Below are 9541 nucleotides of genomic sequence, written 5' to 3' on the forward strand. Positions count from 1 at the left end.
GCACCCATCCTATTCGACCAATCACTGGGCGCTGGCTACGATCCTGTTTTCCCACATCTCAGCGTGCCTCACCACCCACGCCGCGCCGCCCCGTCATCTGTCACTCCCGGCGCGCGCGTCCACACCACGCCCACAACGCGTGCCCAACCCCGCACCCCGCGCCGCCCCGTGATCCATCACTGTCACAGTCGGCGCACGTCAACACCACCACTACACTTCCAAAGAGTACGTCTGTAACTCAGTTGAATCCACTACATATGCAGCAGGTCGCGGGCTCGATCCTGACCCTGACACCTGTATACTTGGAGTTTCCATGTCTCTCTCTCTGTGGCCACGTGGATTTTTCTCCATGTCTTCCGGTTTTTCCCTGCACAGCAACATCACGCATTTAGAGTATTTGGCGATCACCACCCCGCGTTCACTCTCATCGTGTGTTCCCCCACCGCTACCCAGGACCCAGCTGGCACACGTAGTGGCTCCACACATAAATCGCAGACACCACACCATATTCTCTTGCGAGAAAATCCTAGCCTACTGCTGTCTATGATCCCACTCACTCAAGTGTCCTACCAAGTACCTCGTAGCTGTTCTCGCGGCGTCACACCGACACTGTGAGAGGCGGATGGAAGAGGAGAGAAAGCCTTGGCTAATACCTCCTTGTAGTGGTACTCACTATCGTCACACGGATGCTGCGAGCGGCTAAAGCAGATGTTGAAGATTCATTTCTTGAACGGCCCCCGGGCTCCCCTATGTATCCCCCCAGCGGGTCCCATGTATGACGTGATGCCATCAGGCATGGGGGGTTCGGGGTTTCAGAGCATCCGAGAGTCGGGCACCTCTCTGGCAGGGGCCGCCCTCCAGGGTTCAATCAGTGGACGTTAACCACAATCTCTAGACCAATCTCCCCGCCTTAGATTGGCACCGTTCAGGGGGAGATCTGCGCACCATGGTCCAGGCTCCACGCCAGTAGGTGTTTAGTCTCCCCACCTGTCCAGCCCCTGCATGTGGGGTATGCAGCCACACCTTTATAGGCCGCCAAATAAAAGGAGGGCTCCATACGGGGACGGGTACCCTGCTCTTGCCGCTGGTGGGCGGCCTCCCCCTGCTGGTAGGCCCGGCCACGGGCCACGTGCCACATGCAGGGTCTCCATCAGTTGCTCCACGGGCTGGCTCCCCTCCGGCTGTGGCAGGGGAACACCAAACAAAAGGTTCCAGGGTCCCTGCAAGGCGGCCTTCTCCTACCGCAGGGCTGCCTCAACTGCCAACAGGTCTGGGTCCAGCTGCTGTGCCTGTCACAGCTGTTCGTTGTCCAGGCTGCGAAACACACAGCCGACATCCACTTGGATCCGGTCAGGTTGGTCAGAGCATCTTGTCAGGCCCATGGGTGCGAGATCCATGCCCGCTGGGCGGCCCCCGGCTCCCTCAGCAGGGACCTTTGTGACACACACTGTACTCTCACTCAACTCAAAGGGGGGTTCGTGGGGACGTTGCCACCGGCAACAGCACCTCCACGACGGGGCCAATGGTGGCGGGCGACTCCAGGGTGGCGACCATGGGCCCGAAGAGGGGGAATTCCCGCTCCTGGCCCAATAATAGAATCCTCTCACCGCTGCCCTCCATGGTGGCGCATTGCTGGTGGGGATGCATGTTGAGCCCCATCCTTTCCAGGTGGTCGGTACCTGCAATGCACTCGTGGAATAACATGCTCTGTAAGGTGGAGCCTGAGCATCTAACCTGGTCTCGCGAGTAGTCCCTTGGCTAAATGCACTGTAATGAAAATATTTTAAAATAAATTAATCGTGACCGCGAATCGTGATAATCGAATCGCGGGGGTGGAATCTGATTGGATAGTGAACGATGAGGGTGGACACAGTTCCTTGTTCATCTCTGTTGTGTATTCTCATCTGTTGTATATATGTCTTTTCCAAAAATGTATAATGTGACATCACCTATTTTTTACGTAATTTTTTTTTTACATATCTGGATTTAGCACGTTCTAAAAAAACAACGGTAGGTGGCCTGTGAAAGTCCTCCCTTGAGACAACAAAGGCCAAACGATCACCACCTACTGCTTCAGCTGTGACCATCACACAAAATAAGCACTCGGCATCTGGGAGGCTAATTATGTACAAGCATGGGATTGGAAAATTTTGTACATTTTTTATTTCTAGATTTGAAGTTTTCGTGACTGCAAGGATACATACTCTTTGTTTTTATCAGTAAAGTCACGTAGGTAAAGAAACATGAAAACAACTAAATTAAATCACGACGTTTTTGGCGCAACACAAGCGTCCATCTTCAGGTGGGGACAACGCAGTGAAAGCACAGTGAAAGCACAAACTAATTGTGTGTTGTCAGTGACGAGTTAAAAGTTAATCACACCCATTGGCTATTCTCTGGTGTCAATTATAGCTGGTGGGATCGTTTTTAGAAGTATGGGTGTGTGGAAGCCCAATGATACTAATTTAGCAGCTATAAAAGGGGCAACAAAGAAGGGGTAGGGGGACGCGACGGGAGAAAGAGGAAGGAAGCCAAGCGCAGCAGGAACCAGCAACCAGCCACCAGCAAGAGAACCAGGCCGACAGGTGTCACCCTGTCATTACATCACCCCCCTCCGTGGTTAAAAGATAGCCATCCCAGCTAATAATAATAACCAAAACACACGTGAAGCAGAAAAAGTTCTCGCCATAACAGGAACAACATAACAAAATTAGTTTCTAAATACGGCTGAACAATCAGCAATACAAAAAGATTCAAAAGCAACGTAAGGAGGTAAGAGAACAACCATAAGAACAGAGAGGGGAAAGAAGAGAAAAAAAGTGTCCCTCTATAAAACACTCTAGCGCAACCCCCTCCAATCCACAAATACACCCGCAATCAACAGAGTCGATTTAAAGCTTTCGTGACTGCAGGGTTTCATCTTCTTGGTTCTTTCGGTAAAGTCACGTAGAAGGGAGACAGCGCTGTCTCCCCGACAGACCTGGTCTTCACCTGAGGATGGCTGCTTGCGTTGTGGCCGAAACGTCGTGAGAATTATTTTATTATGTTTTATTTTTATTATTGTCTTAGTTCCCTTCTACGTGACTTTACCGAAAGAACCAAGCAATCAACAGTGTTATCGAAATTTGAAACATTTGGACCGAGTCCTCGATGCCTGTCCGTGACAGAAAATGTGGGCTCTGCCTGAAAACCGAAAGAAGGTGGTTTTACTCCTGGCTTTGCAGGTGTCGCGGCTTCTATCTCGGTCAGCGATTCCGTGCATTTGGCGAGATCACTGGCCCCATGGGTTAGGGGTTTGGAAGCTGTGGGTGGCACGATACAGTCCTCCTGACGCACGCTCTCCATTGGCGTCTATCCCGGCTTGTCGGACACAACAGACACCGGCCGTACACAATTTATGTCAGTCTGTGGAGGAATATAAGGCTTCAACCACGACGGATGAACAAACCATTGGCGACGGCCAACTCGCATGCGCACGCACAGCGGCCGTTTGACTTCCACCACTTCCACAGGACCCTGCCATGGCCGATTCAGTTTAGGGGACGTTCCCAATGGCACTTGCGGGCAATGCAACCATGCCCATCCCCCACAGCCCAATGCAACTCATGTTCCTTTTGCCCCGAATTTAGTTTGTTGGCCGCCTGTGCTTTGATGGTGTTTCATTTTTCTGCTTCTGGAACTGCCGAGACACGTTCCTAAGTAATTTCTAAGGGTGCAGGCAATTTAAATTTTCCACACAGTGACGTTGTTCAGCCATAGACAAGAAGCAGCCATCGTATGCAACCACTCTTTAAATACCATTCTTAACCTGGGAAAGGACAGCACCTATATCTGTATCGCTAGCGTCTGTGTCAAGAATAAAGGACAGGGATACATCTGGATAATCAAGTGGGGGCGTGTCAGCCAAGCGATCACGAAGAGCTATAAATTCAGCCTCTTCCTCCGACCCCCACTTAAAACATCTGGTTCTTAGCCGTGAAGGCATGTAGCAGTTTAGCCACTGTAGCAAATTGTGGCACAGTATCTATTCATCTTAAGGGCTTGGTGTACGTGCTCCACTTCACTGGCTAGGTGGCGCTGGTCGGAGGTACAGCGGGCCCTATGGTCGTGTTTTGATGAGAGAGTTCTTCTGGGCCAGATGGTGGTGGGAATCAGGCTTTAGGTAGGAATCCGTGTGGGTGGCTTTCCTGTCGACGGAATGTCCCAATAAACCATCAGGCCTCCTCTCGATCAAAACATCCAGGAATGGTAGCTTGCCATCATTTTCCACTTCCATGGTGAATTTGATGGATGCGTGTGTAGTGGGATCGAATTAGGTGCACACACACGCAGCTTGGAGGCAACACTATTTATTAAACGGTAAGTAATATAACACTGTACATGAGATGGTGACCACCTTCCTCAACTCACTAACACTCTGGAACACGACACAGACTGGACCAGGCAGGCAACGGCCTGCCTGGCCCAGGACGATGACTCGGGACTTGACGACCAATGATGTCTTCACTTTGGAGTACAGTACAACAGCCTCGCTCTGCGTTCACACCACGCTTATATCTGCTTTGGCGTGGCCGGTTCCGCCAAGGCGTGGCCGGTTCCGCCCAGGCGTGGCTGGCTCTGTCCAGGCCACACCTCCCTTCCCAGGCCACGCCTCCATTCCCCCACCTCTGGGAAGGTCCGGATCCCTCCACCACGTGACCCCCCAGGCACCCCCTTGGGGCCCCCAGCCCTCGTACGGGCCGACACAGTAGTGACCGTTCTATGTCACTACACGTGTATGGTTTTGATGTGGTTGAAAAATTGGTTCAGTGCTGGCTGGCCATGTGGCCAGATGACGAAAGTGGCATCTACGTATCTCTTCCATAGTGAAGGACGTAGCGTGGATTTCAGGATGGCATCTGTTTCAAATTTCTCCATGAAAACATTCGCTTCCACTGGTGATAAGGGAGAACCCATAGGGGTACCTTCATTTTGTTTGTAGAATATACCTTTCCAAATGATGTAAGTGTTGGATTGGCAGTGCCTCACCAAGTTGGTACATCAGGATTGCTATGGTGTCAGTTACAGGTACCTTTGTGAACAGAGAGACAACATCGAAGCTGACAAGCTAATAATCTGGAGACATGGAAATGTCCTTGATTAGAGAAACCAAGTGAGCTGAGTTAAGTACTGCTGAGTTGGTCTTGCCCGTGAATAGAAGCAGGGTCTCAGACAGAAATCGGGCCAGTTTGTAGGTAGGTGAGTTGATTTAGTGAGTTGATTTTGGAAAAGACGTAGTGGAGTACCTTCTTCATTGGATTTTTGGAAATCCATAAAATCTGGGTGGTCTAGCAGCCGAAGGTTTTAGAGAGAACTGCTTGGTCGGTTCGATTAGATAATTTGAATTAGTGATGATATTGTTGGTTTTTGTAGCCAGGCGGTTGGTAGGATATTTGTTGATTTTGGTATGATTGCAATCTATGATGACCGTGGCGTTGCCCTTGTCAGCTGAAAGGATGACAATGTCATATCTCGTTTTCAATTGAGTGAGTTCAGAGTGCTCGATCCTGCTGATGTTTGCTAATGAGTTTTTTTTAGCGTTTTTGAGGATGGCGTTGATTTCAGATATTTCCACGTCTGCTGGAATGTGACCCACACATTTGAGGGCTACTTCAACCTGGGCAATGATATCATCCACTGGGATGTGTTTGGGGGTGACTGTAAAATTCAGCCCTCTAGCTAGTACCGATTTTAGGCTATCAGGAATTGGCTGTTACTCTAATTGATGACAATCTTGTTAACATCTAAATTTTTAATTTGTGGATCTGGTTTCTTTTTTGACAGGATGTTGAATTTAGCAATCAGGTTAACTTTGCATATGGTTGACATTGTAGTGGCAGAAGAAACAGTCATGTTATCTCCAAGGTTCCAATCAGATGTGGACATTTTATCTGTTAATGCTAAGTGTGATTGTAAGAGACATTTTTCTAAATTATCAAGTTCAAAACGGAGCTGTCTTATCCTCTCTGAGATTAGCGATAGGCTAACTTTGAACAAGTTCCATTTAGCGTTAAGAGAAGTCACAGCAGCACATGTGAGTGTAAATGCGATCAGTATTACATTGTTGTCGCGGCATCTGTTGAGAAAGGTGAGCGACTCGATCAGGTGAGCTTTCTTGTCTCGCAGTCTGTTAAAAGATCTAACAGATGTGTGGAAACCCTCCCCGTAGAGGCGGTTCAATCTTGATTTGAAGCTTTCGTGACTGCATGAATCCATACTCTTTGGTTCCTTCGGTAAAGTCACGTCGGTAAAAAAATGAAAAAAAATAATATATATCACGACGTTTCGATCGCAACACAAGCGGTCGTCCTCAGGCGGAAAAAAATAATCCAGCAGTCGAACTGCTGAACCAGTAAGAACAGAGCAAGAGAACTGTTACAACAACAGGTTATATATGTGAAGAAGGGCAAGCAGGCGGGGTCTGAGCGGCGACGGAAGCTCATTTCATGCTAATCTCTCTCCCTAATCTCCACCATTAACACAAATGACGTGCTGGCATGCGGGGATGGAATTCCTTTCCAGCTCAGACCCCGCCTTCTTGCCCTTCGCCACATATAGAACCACTTGTTGTAACAACTCTCTCGCTGTACTCTTACTCTTTTAGCAGTTCCACTGCTGGATTATTTTTTTCTGCCTGAGAACGAACGCTTGTGTTGTAATCAAAACATCGTGATGTATATTTTTTTCTACCTAAGTGACTTTACCGAAAGAACCAAAGAGTATTCATTTTTAGGTAGTAGCTGTTTGTTTTTCTTTACATCGCATAACTTTGCTAATTAAATCGTTGACGTTCTTCGAACTATTTGATAAGCATTACATTTATCAAATCACATACCTGCATGAATATGATCATTTTTGGATAGTCGCGGGTTTGTTTTATTTTAATCGCATTATCTTAATTCGATCGTTGATGTTCTTCTAACCATTTAATAAGCATTCAATTTTGAACCCATATGCCTGCATGAATCCTAAATTGTTTTAAATATTAGCTATTTGTTCCTTTCAATCTTATAATCTTGAAAATATGATTGTTGATGCCTCTAAACGTTTGATAAGGATACTTTTTTTTACCACGTATGCGAATGTAATAAATCACTTCGACGACGAACTTTGAATTGCGTCTTCTTTATTTAATTCTTTATTGGCTGGACAGCTCCACGTTCCTTCCCAAGTAATAACTGTACGTTCTTCGCTGCGCGGCGTAAGTTGGTGTTGTCCCGCACAGGGCTCGCTCATGCTTCCCGCTCCTGCGCGCCACCAGTTAGCGGTGCGCAATGAGGCAACCTCCGGACCGCCACGTGGCCGCTGGCGTTCCGAAGGCGCGAGACGTGGTCCCACTTCAAGACTTCCCACACTGACCTCGAGCCTCTTCCTGGTCCCCTTATAACCCTCTCACGCAGAGCCAAGCCCCGCCTCTAGCCACGCCCCTTTTAGAACCTTCCCGATGGTCCCCCTCGAGCACCCTTGAGCTCCGCCCTTGAACTTTGGCCCAGATGATCCCACTCAACCTGATTGGCTAATGGCTGATGCAGCGGAGCCTATCCAGCCGGTTGGCGACCGCCAGTGTACTCTCTTGTTACACTAACATTGATACTATTGTTGTGGGTTAACCTGCAAGTATTCTTTCATCACGTGATCGTGAGATCTGACTGTTGATACTTCTAACCAATTGATACACATATTTTCGGACATGCTTTCCGTACGAAAATTGCTATTTTAGAATATGCCTATCGTTTATTATCACGTAATGTGAATATTTTCCAATACTTGTTTTTTGTTATTTAATACGTATTGATGAGTACGTATATGTGCATGGGTATTGTCGTTGCTATGAATTATTGTTGATAGAGTCAGTGAGATTAAAGTTTCTTAAATAAAAAACAGGTTCCGCGTGCTTCGTTCCTAAATTCGTGCATAATTGTCATAATGATTAACTGTATCCTGTGGTGAGATCTAAATCCCGAGACCTGACATAATTACACACATACTTGTTAAAGGGAGAATCATGATTGTTAAAGCGAGAATCATAATTGTTGAAGTGATTATACTTAACACACGTGTTTTTAGTTAATTACACTTAATTACATACATGAACAAAATTGTACAATAATTTTAAATATTAGTATTATTTTATTATTATTTAATAATATTTCATTTTTGTTATAACAATATATGTAGTGACATCGCGGATGTCACTGTGTGGTGCCGGCCCTAGAGGGGCACGGCGTGCGATGTACTCACATCGCGGACACCCCGTAGGTGGGTGTGCTACCAGCCCTAGAGGGGGCTCGGTAAGCACTGGCATAGCGCAGTGGCACCACGCGTGGCTTGTAGTGCTGACTCCAACAGGAGGGAGTATGAGTGTCAGCCATGGGATGAGGTTACCCGAGGCCATGGCACTCTGGTTGACCCGGGAAGGCACGTGACCAGTAAGATCTACACAAGGGCCCCAGGTGGGGGCTTGGGGGTGGTCACGTGTCAGGGTGAGATCTTACAGGAAGGGTCGAGAAAAGACAAGAAGTTTCTCGAAGGTGGTCGTGGCCAAGGGCAGGGCCAGCCGCGACCCAGGAGCATATAAACCGGGTCCGCACAGGGACCGGAGTTCAGCGTTGCTGTTGTCATCTGAAGATCTCTGATCTACATTTTACGTCCAAGAAGAAGTCACCAACACGTGGACGAGGACCCCAGCTAGGGTCCTGTCCATTGTAGCTACTCCCAATAACAAGCGTAGTTAGCCTGGTGGTCCACCACAATAGGTTATCTGGTAAAGGGGCAGTAACCAGTTTTTGTTATATGTTGGTGATAATAAATATGTGTTGCCTCCAAGAAGTACGTTTGCGACTCAGTTGAATCCACTACATATACAACAGTGACATTTTTTGTTTAATCTTTTTTTTATTTGATTGGTAGTGCCAGTATGTAGGATTTGGCAGGCATATTAAATTAATGTACAGTGTTGTGGGTGTGAGGGTGGAATAGCTGCCCTTAGTGGAGGAGTTTAAGTACCATGGGGTCTTTTTGCGAGTGGGAGTGGGAGATCGGCCGGCAGATCGGTGCGGTGTCTGCAGTGATGCAGGCACTGTACCATTCCATGGTAGTGAATTAGGAGCTGAGTTCCCAGACAAAGCTCTCAGTTTCCAGCTAGATCTACGATCGTGGATACAAGGGGACGAAATTAGTTTTCTCTGCAGGGTTGCCGGGTTCACTCTCAGTGATTAGGTGAGGATCTCAGAAATCTGGGAGAGCCTCAGAGTCGGGCTGATGCTCTTCTGGATCGAGACAAGCCAGCTGAAGTGGTTCGGGCACCTGGTAAGACTCCACTTTGAACTCAACCGGGCATGTCCTGCTGGGAAAAGACCACAGGGGTCGACCCAAGACACGCTTGCAGCACTATGTCGCTTGGCTGGCCTGGGAACGCCTGGGAATTATCCAGGAAGAGCTATAGTCTGTTGCCAGAGAAAGAGAGGTCTCAACATGCTGCCGACGTGACCCTCACCAGGTC

The sequence above is a fragment of the Lampetra fluviatilis genome, chromosome 45 (assembly GCF_964198595.1).
Source record: "Lampetra fluviatilis chromosome 45, kcLamFluv1.1, whole genome shotgun sequence".
Taxonomy (NCBI): Eukaryota; Metazoa; Chordata; class Hyperoartia; order Petromyzontiformes; family Petromyzontidae; genus Lampetra; species Lampetra fluviatilis.